This window comes from Mustela putorius, unplaced genomic scaffold (genome assembly GCF_011764305.1).
Source record: "Mustela putorius furo isolate JIRA1106 unplaced genomic scaffold, ASM1176430v1.1 tig00537227_pilon_pilon_pilon, whole genome shotgun sequence".
In the NCBI taxonomy this organism is placed as follows: Eukaryota; Metazoa; Chordata; class Mammalia; order Carnivora; family Mustelidae; genus Mustela; species Mustela putorius.
This window is the reverse complement of record NW_025422368.1, coordinates 31995617-32009242: the sequence shown is the minus strand read 5'-3', so window position 1 is coordinate 32009242 and position 13626 is coordinate 31995617.

The window sequence follows — 13626 nt, the reverse complement described above, 5'->3', positions numbered from 1 at the left end:
TGAAGACTTTCAGTAGAGACCCCCTGACCCAGAAAACCAAAAAAAAAAAAAAAATTGTGATTGGGCCTTTTACAGAAAGAGTTTGCTGACTCTTTCTCCAGTTGGCTAACCTGTTGTGTTCATCGTGGCCACCGCAAAGAGCCACGGAAGAAATGAAAATGTGTAAGCACCTTTTTAAGATTCTGCATACATCTTATCAGCTAACATGGTATTGGCCAAAAGAGAGGTCATGTGAATTAAATGCATGTAAATTAAATTGCAGAGAATTAAAGTGCTAGGAAACAGACTCAACCTCATTAGCGAGAACTGCAGACTCACGTGGTGAAGGGCATGGATGCATGGAGAGGGAAAGAATTTAGGCTCTTTATCCAATCAGTCTACCACATCTGCCCACTTTGTGATGTTGTTATGAGGTTCAGTTGGAACACACATAAAGCATCTTATAAACTCTACAACGTTAAAACAGCGTTCATTCTACTGTGTCGTAATTTTACCAAATTGGTGGTAATCTGTTACATACTCAGTATGATAGCAATAGTTATAACTAAATAAAAAATGTGGTACTGGGTACGTGAACTTGGCCTTCTCCCTCTCATTTGCAATGTTCTGCATAGGGAGACAGATGGGACAAGGAACAAATATTTGGATAGACTTATTGCCTCCATAATCAAGTTGGTTCCCAAACTGTGCCCAGTCTGTTCTCTTGAATTATCATCTGCACCCTGCTCCCAACCAAGTGTTTCACCAAAATTAATCAATTTCTGACTATTGGTGCATTGAATATAGTACAGACAATATTATTGGCCCAAATATAAACTCTTTGTTTTCGTATTTGCTGGAATGATTGTATATCATCTTTCTATGCATTGTATTCAACATGAAAATAAGAGCTGTGCTAAATTCTTGTCTGAGCTACTATATCTGTAAACTTGATAACTACTGGCATGTAATTTACTTTTTCCTTATAACTCACATCTCATGGCCATATAATTAGACTTGAGAACCAAGGATTGGTTCCAACCATAGTTTTGCTACTAACTTGCATGAAACACACTTGCACATGATCTACTCTTGCTCTCTTCATTTTTTCACATTTAAAAGAAAGAGAGGGGCGCCTGGGTGGCACAGTGGGTTGGGTCTCTGCCTTCGGCTCGGGTCATGATCCCAGCGTCCTGGGATCGAGTCCCACATCGGGCTCTCTGCTCAGTGGGGAGCCTGCTTCCTCCTCTCTCTCTGCCTGCCTCTCCATCTACTTGTGATTTCTGTCTGTCAAATAAATAAATCTTAAAAAAAAAAAAAAGAAAAAGAAAAAAGAAAGAAATTGAATTAGAAAAACATTTGAAATATTCTCTCACTCTAGAAGTTCTTTTTGTTCTGGAGGCAGGTGTTGGACTCCTCTTTTTTTCCAGTGATAAAATATGAGTAACAAGATGTGGGAATAATTAGAGTAGAAAGCTTATAGCCTCTATTAATGAGGTCAAAGATAAGTTTGTGAATTAAACAGCATTTGTGGCTCAATGTCTTAGAAGCATTCATCTTTAAATTAATTTTCTTTGAATAACCAGTGTGATGTTTCATGAACCAAATGATCATTTTTTAATTTTCAGAAAAAAAAAGCATCATGACACACACACACACACACACACCTGCCCTTTTAAGGTTCCCTTCTATTTCCTTCTATTAAATTTCTTCAGACATGAAACATGCTGTCATTTCAGTACACTAATCACTAGTTGCAGTGAGTATTTGTGGGACAAACAAGTAGAATGCCCAGAAGTAAGTGAAATAGGATTCCTTGGTCTTTTTAATTCTTGGCTCCCACAATGCTGACTCTAAGAGTTAGTGATTTCCCTCTAGTCCAAATATCTATATGTCAAAAAGCAGAAAATGTTTTATTCATTGCTTTATGAAAGAAACATTCACTGAGGGCCTCCTGTGTGCCAGGTGGTGTTCTAGGTGCTTGGTATACATCAATGATAGACAAATGAAGATCTTTGCCTTGCAGAGTTTTCATTGTAGTGGGGATCCTTTGATTTAGGGCTTGTACAGAAGCAAAAGGAAAGCAAAAGGATCTGTCGAACTTACTGAACCTATGCTACAATGGGAATTATCCATGCCCGAGTTCAGTCCACTATGGCCTGTGGGCCATGTCTGACCTGCGACTTGATATTGTTTGGCCCATTATCTAATTTTTTTTAAACTAATGAACATTTGCACTGAATGTGATGATTGGTCACACTAACCTTGAACCCCAACTAAGCAAAACGGTAACCTTTGAAGAAAATTCCATTCTTCTCCCTAGTAGGTCTGAATTACAAAAAACAAAATTGTGCTCCATTATTATTGTTATCTTTTGAATTTCATCAATAAAAAATGTGGACATTTATTTTCTCTCTTTTTATAAAAAAAAAAGTACCTACATAACATAGTTGAATTTGCCTTTTAGTTCACACAGTCTAAATATTTTTACTCAAATAGTGTGTTAGTCCCTGATCTACATAACTGAATCAAAAAGATTTAAATGGATACAGAAATTTCTCTAGTTCTTTTCCACTAATGGCTGGTGCCTGAATTTAATCAAAGTGACTAAGAAAACTTTATTTCAACATCTATCCTCTTATACTTGAACCAAGTTATCTGTTTTTGTTCCAAATTCTTATATCCTACATGGTATGGATTATACTGGGATATTTGGTGATCTTTTGAACTCTTGCTGAATTGTTAAAGGATTGAGATACTATTAATTGACTCATGTGAAAACATGGTTTCTTACCAGCACATTCTGCACCTGGATGTGTGCTCCTTGGTAGTTGAATTTTCTTTCTGAGATGGGTACTCCTGATGTTACCATGAGGGATATTGAAGTTTTAAATGCTTTTTGGCTAGAAGAGTTTCATTTTGCTTGGATTTGATGGGCAGAAATCATGACCCTTCCAATGTAACACTGTTAAATCACTCACTTGCCAGAAACAGTGGTTAAAACCATTAATGTGTAATCACTCCTGGTAGTTTACACTAACTAGAGTAGAATAAGCTGTGGCTAAATGAAAGCAAATGGGAGACACAGAAACAGTTGATGAAATCTAATTTAACATCTTTGTTTTTTCCTGGGACATTTATGCTCATGCTGGTGATTTTATATTGCATACATGTAATATAGTCATGGTTATTGCTTTTAAAATTGCTCCTAGTTTCTTTGATGGCTTTAAATTTATTACTATTTTATGGAGAAATAGTATATTGTTTCACTAGAAAAATCACGACTTCTCATTGCTCTGCCACACAGATGAATTTTAAATTCACAAATTCAAAAATTGCCCCCAACCCTTTACCAAAAATGACAACAGTAATCATTGTATTTAGAATTCTAAGTTAGAGTTTTAAAATATATTTCAAAGTGTGGGTTAAGAACATTATATAGATACCCATTTTTAGGAACCCATCCCAAAGATACGCCGTGTAAAAACATGAAAGTACTTGTGAACAAGGCTATTCATGGAAGCACCATTTGTAATGGCAAAATACTGCAAGTAATCCAAATATTAGCCAATAGGGAATAGCTGAATAATTTATGATGCATATGGATTATTATGCAGCTATAGAAAAGAATGAGAAAATATCCGTGTTAACTATGCAATAATCTCCAGGATGTAAGAATGTGTGTACATGCACGTACTTACATGCACATGCATAATTTTAAAAATTAATAAAAATATGAAACATAAGGCTCAAAAAATAGAGGAAGGACAGAGCAGAGTGGAAGGGAGAAAAATAGAAGCTATTCTCTTTTTTTCCTTGTTTTGTAGATGTGACTTTTGAAATGTAAATATTTTACATAATAATAAAATAAAAGTAAACACAAAAAGCAATTCCTAAACATTGAAAGCCAAAGGAAGAAGAAACCTCAAGGCATATCCTGTTGAGCCACAGAGGAACTATTCCAGGTCACTTTAAAGCAACATAGATTGACCTTACATCCTTGGGGAGACCAAAGAATGTAAAAAACAAACAAAATCTTCTTTTCCGTCGTGGTAAAATTGGTGGTAGTGTTAATATTATTCTGAGACCTTTGTGTATGAGACCTGGTATGAAATAATGCAAATGAGTAATCATGTTGGCATCACTGAAAATCAGGATTTGGGGGCAGGGAAGCAAGTAGATACAGATATGAAATCAGTTAGTAAATCAGTTAGTACTCCTGATTTTGAGTTGGAAGTATTAGTATGAATTAGGATGTGATTCATCTAGGACAAAACAAAGATAACCTTATTTTCTATCTGCCTTCACTGAAAAGAACTAACAGATGCAGGAAACGTAAGATGAACCTGGTATCTATAACTCGTCACATCAGAAAATAAGGATGCTATTCAAGACTACGAGTGTCATCTCAAAAGGACTCAGGGGCCTAAATGAATAAACTCCCATGTCAAAGACAAAGGCTGACCTCAGTATCAGTAAGAAGGATGATTGCAGTAAATTGTAAGACATCCAAGGTGTTTAAATCCATGAGTTAAGAAAATGCTTACAAACACATACATGTAAATATATGTACATATAAACCTATTATATATAAAATACACATAGGAGACCATATATGCATATATATTATCTTGTTTGAAGAATGTTATGGGTCTTATTCTTTGTGAAAGCTTAAAAAATAAAAAACAAGAACACATTTATCTTGCCTCTTTGACAAACTGTACCTCAACTTAACCTGTTGAGGGGGAAATGTCTCTTTGTAGAAGCATACTAGCTAATAATTGAAGAAATAATTTATCTTTTCTCTCTTTTTTTAAAAAGATTTTTTTTTTTAATTTATTTGTGTGAGCGAGAGTGAAAAAGCACATGACCTGGTGGAGAGGCAGATGGAAAGGGAGAGGCAGGCTTCCCCACCTAGCAAGGAGCCCAATGCTGGGCTCAATCCCAGGATCCTGAGATCATGACCTGAGCTGAAGGCTGCCACTTAATCAACTGAACCACCCACGCACCCCTCTTTCCAATACCTTACCAATTAATAGATCTAAATAATGATTATTAATGGTTACTAACATCACAAAAGAAGACAACCAGGGATAACTTATCCCTGAGGGTAGTTTTCGACACCTCCTATGAAGCTGGACCAGAAAAGCCAGGTTGAGTCTCTACATTCTCTAATTTTGAATACAAATTTATAGGAAATACACGGAGAGCCAACAAAAATCACCATGAGGATGACATTGGAAATTCAGACTGAGGAAACTTTAGAGGATAAACAACCCATTTTTTTTCAACAAAAACCTGAAGAAAGACAGTAAAAGAAAGAGAAAGAGAGACAAAGAGAGAACCTATAGATAATAGGAATTTGAGAGATTCATCATCTTTCTATGTAAGGATGGTGTTTGCATTCTAATTCAAAAAACAGAGTAAAAACAAAGTGAAAATTAGTAAGTAATTGGGGAATTGTGAACATAATTATAGATTTGATATCAAAGAATATTTTTTAAAAAGACTTTATTTGAGAGAGAGAGAGAGAGAGCAAGCAAAGGGGAGGGGCAGAGAAAGAGGGAGAAACAGGTTTCCTCCTGAGCAGGGATGCCAACATGAGGCTCTATCCCAGGACCCTGAGATCATGACCTGAGCTGAAGGCAGATGCTTAACTGACTGAGCCACCACCCAGGTATCCTGGTCTTGAGTTTTGAACTGTTGAAGCTGAGTGATAGTTCTTGGAGAATTACTACATTGTTCTCTCTACTTTGATTTATGTTTGAAACGTTTTAGAATAAAACGTTAAAACATAGAGGGTAGCGATGAACAAGTTCTTCCAAGACCTAGAGCTATAGCTTTATCAGATTGTAAATAAATTAGTTGCAATCTGTTGAATGAATACTTTAAAAGTACTCTGTATTCTGATAAGCCTTGCATAATATAGAGAGTTGTTGAATCACTATATTGTATACCTGAAACTAATATAACATTGCATGTTAGCTATACTGGAATTAAAATTGAAAAAATAAGTGAACAGCTGAAGGAAAAAAATAACTTGTACTCTAAGAAGATTACATATACAAGCTGTGGTGTATTACTGGGTATTTATAATTAGCATTTTTGTCCATAGTAAAATTTTATATTCTTTTCCACAACTGGATTTCTCCTTCGAAGTTTTTGTTAAGATGTTACCTGCAGGGACAAAATCTTAATATAACAGACTCTGTGCAACTATACACATATAATGGAGATAATATTTTTTGGATATGTTTACAAACAATTTAATCTCTCTTAAACCACACAGTTTTTTTCCCCTTGTTGTATGCCCTGAGACTTTATCACCCCAGGAAAGAGGAGAGTAGATACCTTCTAGAACTAAGAGGCCCAGAAGTAGGAAAGACAGAAGATACAACACAGGAGAATTCTTCATTGAAGAGGGATGGGAAGCAGAAATGCTTCTAGTACAAAAAGAAGGTGGTTCATGCAGAATGGGTCTAGGAATGGGATGCTACTGGGGTCCCCTGAGGGGACCTACACACCCTTGGCCTTTGTGAGAAGATATGGTCCCAGTGAGAACTATGTCCCATGTAATTGGTTTAATAGTGTTCCCCCAACAAGATGTGTACAAGTCCTCACCCTGGGAACCTATAAACAAGATCTTACAAGGACCAAAGTTCTTTGCATATGTAATTAAATTAAGGATCTTGACTTGAGATTATTCTGAATTAGGATGGGCCCTAAATCCAACACCAAATCCTCATAAGGGAAGAGCAGGGGAGCAGAAGCAGACACACAGAGAGAAGAAGGTAATGGGAACAGGGAGGCAGACTGGAATTCTATAGCTCTAGACCAAGGAATGTCAAGGTTTGCGGAGAGCCATCAGAAGTGAGGAGCGCCATAGAACGGATTCTCCCTCAGAGCTTCCAGAGAGAACCAACCCTGCCCACAACTTGATTTCAGACTTCTGGTCTCCAGAACTGGGAGAGAATAAACTTCCATTGTTTGACTTTGTGATAATTTGCCACAGGAATCCTAAGAAACTAATAATGTTCCGCTTCTCTCTCTCTTTTTAAAGATTTTATTTATTTATTTATTATTCATTTATTTGAGAGAGAGAGAGTGAGCAAGCACACGAGTAGGGAAGGACAGAGGGAGAGAGAAATTCCAAGCAGACTCTCTGCTGAGCTCGGAGCACGAGACAGAGTTCCATCTCACAACCCTGAGATCATGACCTGAGCTGAAATCAAGAGTCAGATGCTCAAATGGCCGAGTCACTCAGGTGCCCCAGGCCCTGCTTCTCATCATGAACTCTGAGAGGAGTGTATCCTCTGGGGCTCTGGGGCAGTATGAGAGTAGATACTATCAGTGTCATGTTCTTTAAAAGGGAGAGGTCCAGAAATAAGACCCCAAGTTTCTCTCCTAGTTTGCTTTCATAGACTGTTTCCTGAGGTTCTAACATGTTCTGGGTGGGCTATCTGAGAGCAGGTGGTCCTATCACAGAGGTCCCTATCACAGAGGTCCTGCAGAGAGACTGGACTCTGGTGATGGCCACAGTGGAGATTGCAGGGGCAGGTGGATAGTAGAGCTAAAGACTGGGAAGGGACAGAAGTTGGGTGGGAATGAGGGATATTACCAGACACTAAGCGTGTTGAGAGAACAGACCAGAAATTTCACCAGTGTGTACCCATCATGGTGGATTTAGACAGGACAGTCAGAGGTCGGAGAGCAGAAGGAACTACTATAGCTCAGAGAAGCAGAAACTAGGAGAGAAATACAACACAGGGACTGGGGACCACCTCCCCAGTATGAACTTCTTCATGTGCCCAAATTTCATTTGGAGGAAGAGGAGAACCTTGGAAAGAGAAATTGCTTGAACGACCACTGCAACTGCAGTAAGAGTTTGCCTGCAATGGATGAATGTACTCAAGAGGAGGGTTGGTGAGCATGCATGGGCAAATGAAAGAGTTTTCTTCTCATTAGAGGTTGAGGGAAGGTGGGTCGAAGGGAGGCCTTTGAGATTATGGCAATTAGCTACTTTTGTAAAAGCTGTACTAAAGTGTGGGAATTGTAGTACAGAAAATTTGATCTTGCTACATGGAGAAGAGGCAAAAAATCAGTGGTTGCAGACTTTCAGTATTTTTCTCATAATAAAATCCACTAAGATTTTTATCAGCTAATTTAGACCTAATCTATTTGCACATCTGTCCGCCCATGAAAGGGTCGGCTTTTGACAATGAATTTCTGATGCGACATCTCCATTTCTGCTTCCGTCCTACTGTCAAAGGCCAGGAGCAGCCTGACTCTTCCGAAGGCTTTGTTTTCTCAGTCTGGGTGGCGGGCTTTGATTTGGCTTTGTCATCTTGCTGTGAAGCTCATGGGTAACTCTCATTAGTTCTGCTGATGCTCATTTAGAGATCAGCAAGTTCGGAGGACTATTTTTAATGTATTCATTTTATTTTGAAGCTTCGTGTCTTTTCTGCCTCTTGAGGGTCAGGTCTGTTTTACAACTAGAAAGATAGGATGGAAGGAACTACCCACAGAAGGAGGTCTCCGGTCCGGTCCGTATACTCTGCTCCATGCACTGGCCTGGAGAATCTGTTTGTCTTCCCTCTTTGCTTCATTTGGCTTTACTTGCTAGGCTTTACTTGCTAGAGTGGTGAAGATTCCAGCGGCTCCATTTCGGGGGGCTGCAAATCCTTCTGACTTCTGTTTGCCTTTAAAGCAGTGATTCGTTTGCTAGTGTAGGAAGTAAAGCTCAATAAACGAACCAAAAGCGCCCAAGCAGCTCGTGGTTTGGAAATTCTTGGCCTCTTCTGGAACATTTCGGCGATTTCCCATTGCCACTAGATGTCCCTGTGTGGCTTTTCTTTTGGACATCAGTGCAGTCAGCACGCAAATTATTTCTGCTTGGCTGCATAGGAGAGTGCTCTGCAGTCCCTTGAAAAGGCAGATTGCAGTGGAATCTTCTCGAGGCTGGCCCCCGACACATCTTACCCTAGGACCTGATTTCAAGTAGGACATGAAAAGTAGCCTGAGGTTGTATAGAAATCAAGACTGTCTCCATAGAGGTCCCGGCCCATTCTCAGTAGCTTAAACCAAAACTTTTAAAACTATGGTGAAGAACCAGCACTTAAAGATATGTTTTTGTACTTCTGATCTCTTATAGACCAATACATGGTCTCACAGTGCCTGACTAGCTTGCCGCTCACATCACGTGGATCTTCACCAGGAGCGTCTGACAACATCCAGACTGGATATTCCCTGCTTCAAGAAACAAGTTTACTGATTATGTGCTTGGATCCGACCTTGGGCAGCAATGTCAATGGATTATAAAAGGTTTTCAACGCCAACCTTCAATCTTCGTATTTCTGTTGTCATTGACCAGCGACCGTTCCTACACCAGCACTGGTTTGAGGACCCCAGGTGGAGTGGCACTGGCCTAGGCATTACTGTAAGACTTGGTTCTCCAACCTTGAATGAAAACCAGTGAGCCATGAGGAAGTGGGGCGCTCGAGGCAGCTCTGGAAAACTTGAACGGAAGTCTCAAGCAATGTGCACAGGGCTGTGGGCTCTGTCCTTTCTGGGCTCCTGCCCTGGGTCAGATGTGGACCTTCCACTGACTTCCTGCACTGAATCTCAAATGACTGGCTGCTTTGAACAGACACAGTGGGGGATCCCTGGAAGCAATAGCAGTGCAGAGGGAATGAGAGTTCTTACAGCTTCTGAAACTTCTTGCAGAAATTAAGTGCATCTCATAAAGGTTCATTCTGCACTTTGGAGAAGAAATAAAGGTGGCATAGGGATAAATACCATGAACTTGGATTCATTTTAATAATTAGCCATAGTGACACCTAGGTGATAGTATGGTGGCTTCCCCAGCAACCAGCTCCAATTACAGAAATAGTGGAAGAATTGCAGCTTCACAAACTGGAAAGAAATAGTTTGTTTACTCAATGCACCAATGATTGTGTCCTAACAATCATTTATTAAGCCCGTTATTTGTAATGCAAAAGCACAATTTGCCTTAAAAGCAAAGTGGAGGATGGTGGTTAAGTTTCCTGTGGGTTTGCAGAAAATCACTTAAGCCAACAGTCATTGAATTAAAATAATAAGGCAGGTTTTTTCTTTATGATTTCATAGGTTAGGTCAAGCCCAGCTGCAGAGAACATGGATTTCTCTGTTACAAATTCTTGGAAATCCCAGTTCCAAATTTTGGTAGGTTTCCCCTCTCTTTCTCAGGAGAGTCACTGGTCGAAACATGCTAAATGTCCCCCAACGAAGGAGTAGATAAACCAAATATGATATATACATACAAAAGAGTTGTTTAGCCATAAAAAGTAATTCAGCATACAACATGGATGAACCTTGAAAACACGCTAAGTGAAAACAGCCAGGCACAAAAAGTCACCTACTGCATCACTCCATGTATATGAAATAACCAGGATCGGTAAAGCCGTAGAGACAGAAAGCAGATAGGTAGTTTCCAGGAGGTAATGGGGGACATGGGGGGAAATGGAGAATGACTTATTGAGTATGAGGTTTTCTTTGGGGCTTGTGAAAATGCTTTAGAATTTAATAAAGGTGGTGATTGTACAACACTGTGAAAAAGAAAAAAAGGAAAGATAGTATGAGGTAGGAAATACAATTTTCTTATCACCAGTCATTGAAAAGTCCATCATTTCCCTCTTAAATGAAATAAACCTGTTTTCTCTCCCTAGTCTCTTCCCTCCTCTCTCTTCTTCCTGTTTATTTATGTTTAGAGCTGAGGGCCTGGTTGATGGGACTGCTGTGGTTCTCTTTTCAGGTCTCTAATAGTCATGGCCAAGGAGAGAATTTATTTCAAAGAGTATGCAATTAGATCTGATATTTTATAGTATGCATCAAAAAAAGAAACGTGGTCATGTATAGTTTTATAAAATTTTGGATAAAGTAGAATACATTAGAAACATAAGGCAGGTTCATCATATTTGCATTATCATTTAACCCAACTTAAAAAAATAAATATTTTGACTAGAAAAAATTAATAATGCAATTCTCATTCTCCTTTCCATTTAAAAATCTCCCTCTCATCACCAGGATACCACATCACTTTCCCTGCGTCTCTTCCCACTTTCTGAATAGCCTCTTCTACCTCACCCTCTTCAGAGTTATCTTTAAAAAAAGACTGTTTTTTCTCTTTCTTGTAGTTGGTGCTTTTATATATACATAAGCCTAATAATATATATAATTTATATATAAATATTATATAGAAATATATAGAAATACAAAAATTTATATATATAAATTCTTCTGGATTTTTAAATATCAATATGTATGAAGTTTCCACAAATGTGTATGTTCTTTTCTGACCTCTCTATATTCAATTCCATTGGTCTATGTGTCTACTCTAGCAACAATAGAACAGTGTTTTACCTAAAACAGCTGGGTAATGTACTCTCCCAACTCTACATTAAAATTTGGGATAGGATTATGTTAAATCTATAAATTAATAGAAGACCTGTTGGAAGATTTGATATCAGAACATATCAACTCTTCTAATTCATGATCATAAATATCTCTCCATTTATTTATATGTACTATGACATCTCTCACAAGTATTTTAATTTCTCTATAGAATTTTGGGCATCCTTGGTTATATTTATAACTAGTTTCTTAATATTGTTGATGCTATCTACATAGTATCTTTTTTTCTTTCTTTTTATTTCCCGGTTTGTTGGTGGGACATGGAAGTGTAATGGAGTTTTTTTGTTTTATTTTTTAAAGATTTTTATTTATTTGACAGAGATCACAAGTAGGCAGAGAGGCAGGCAGAGAGAGAGGGGGAAACAGGCTCCCCGTGGAGCAGAGAGCCTAATGCGGGGCTGGATCCCAGGACCCTGAGATTATGACCTGAGCAGAAGGCAGAGGCTTGAACCCACTGAGACACTCGGGTGCCCCGGTAACGGAGTTTTATAGATCATTTTGTATACAGCAAACTTACTCAAGTCTCTGAATATTATGGATTCTTTTGGATCCTCTGTTTACTTGTAATTTCTAAGCCTTTCTTGGTTAATCTATACAGATGTTTGTATGCTGTTTTTTGCTGTTGCTGTTGGTTTATTTGTTTTTTTAAGGAACCAACTTTCTCTATTGTTGATCCTCTCTATTACATGCGTGTTTTCTGCTTTATTTTATTTTTTTGTGAATGTATTTTCTCTTTTATTAATTGCTGCTGTTAATTACAGTATTTCCTTTCTTCTACTTTCTTTGAATTTAATTTTCTCCTTTTTTGTATTTAAAAAGTATTGTATTTTTTTTTAAAAATATTTTTATTTATTTATTTGACAGACAGAGATCACAAGTAGGCAGAGAGGCAGGTAGAAAGGGGGGCGGGGAAGCAGTCTCCTCGCTGAGCAGAGAGCCTGATGCGGGACCCGATCCCCAGACCCTGAGACCATGACCGGAGCCCAAGGCAGAGGCTTAACCCACTGAGCCACCCAGGTGCCCCCAAAGTATTCTATTTTTAGATGGATATTTGACTTATTAATTTTTATCCTTTAAGCTAAAAAAAAAATTATTAATTTATTTTAGAAGGAGCGTAGCAACAGTGAGAGAGAGAAACTCAAGCAGGTTCCATGCTGAGCACAGAGGCCAGCCTGGGGCTCCATCTCAAACCCCCAAGATCACAACCTGAGCCAAAACCAAGAGTCAGATTCTTAACTAACTGTACCACCCAGGTGCCCCATATCCTGTCAGCTTTTTAATATAAATACTTAAGACTAGAAGTTTCCTAAATTACCATTTAACTGTACCCTATGTATTTGGTATTTAGGATTTTTTTCATTCACTTAAAATGTTCTAAGTTTTCTTTCCAATTTCTTTTACCCACAGATTATATTAAATACTAAATGTGTTAGTTTATTCCCTCTTTTTTGCTTATATGCTTTGTTGTTGTTTCTAGTTTCTAACTTAAGTACACTGAGGCAATAAGATATGCCATGTATGATTTCAGTCCTTTTAAATTTGTTTAAACTTTTTAATGGCCCATTATATAGTCAATTTTGCAAATGTTCCCTTTGTGTTTAAAGAAATTATTTTGTATTTGATGGATATGATATTCTGTATGTATCAAAATTTAATTATTCTGTGAAATTTTTTCTGACTTTATAATATCAATTATGAGAAAACTTGAAATCTACAATAATTGCAGAGCTATCCATTTCTCCTTATAATTCAGTTTTTGTGTCATGCATCTTGAGGTCATATTTTAAGCAGACACAAAATTATATATGTAAATATATGTATATATATTTGAATTGTAACTTTTGTCTTTAATATGACCCTCTTTGTCCCAAGAAATTCTTCTAACCTTAAAGTCAATTTTGCATAATAATTAACATAATAATTAAATAATAACTAGCATCCTTTTAGTTAATGTTTGTATAGCACATTTTTTCCATCTTTGAATTATGTTAGATCTTTTTCTAATTGACAGCATATATTAGATTCCTTTTTAAAATTCAATTGGACAATCTTCATCTTTTTACAGTAGCATGTAGTTCCTTTTTAGTCCATGTAACTGCTGATACATTTGTGTTTTTACCTAATCTTCTATTTTACTTTTTGTATTATTGATAATTTATTCTTTTCCCACTACTACTTTAGAAGCTGTGCATTCTGTTT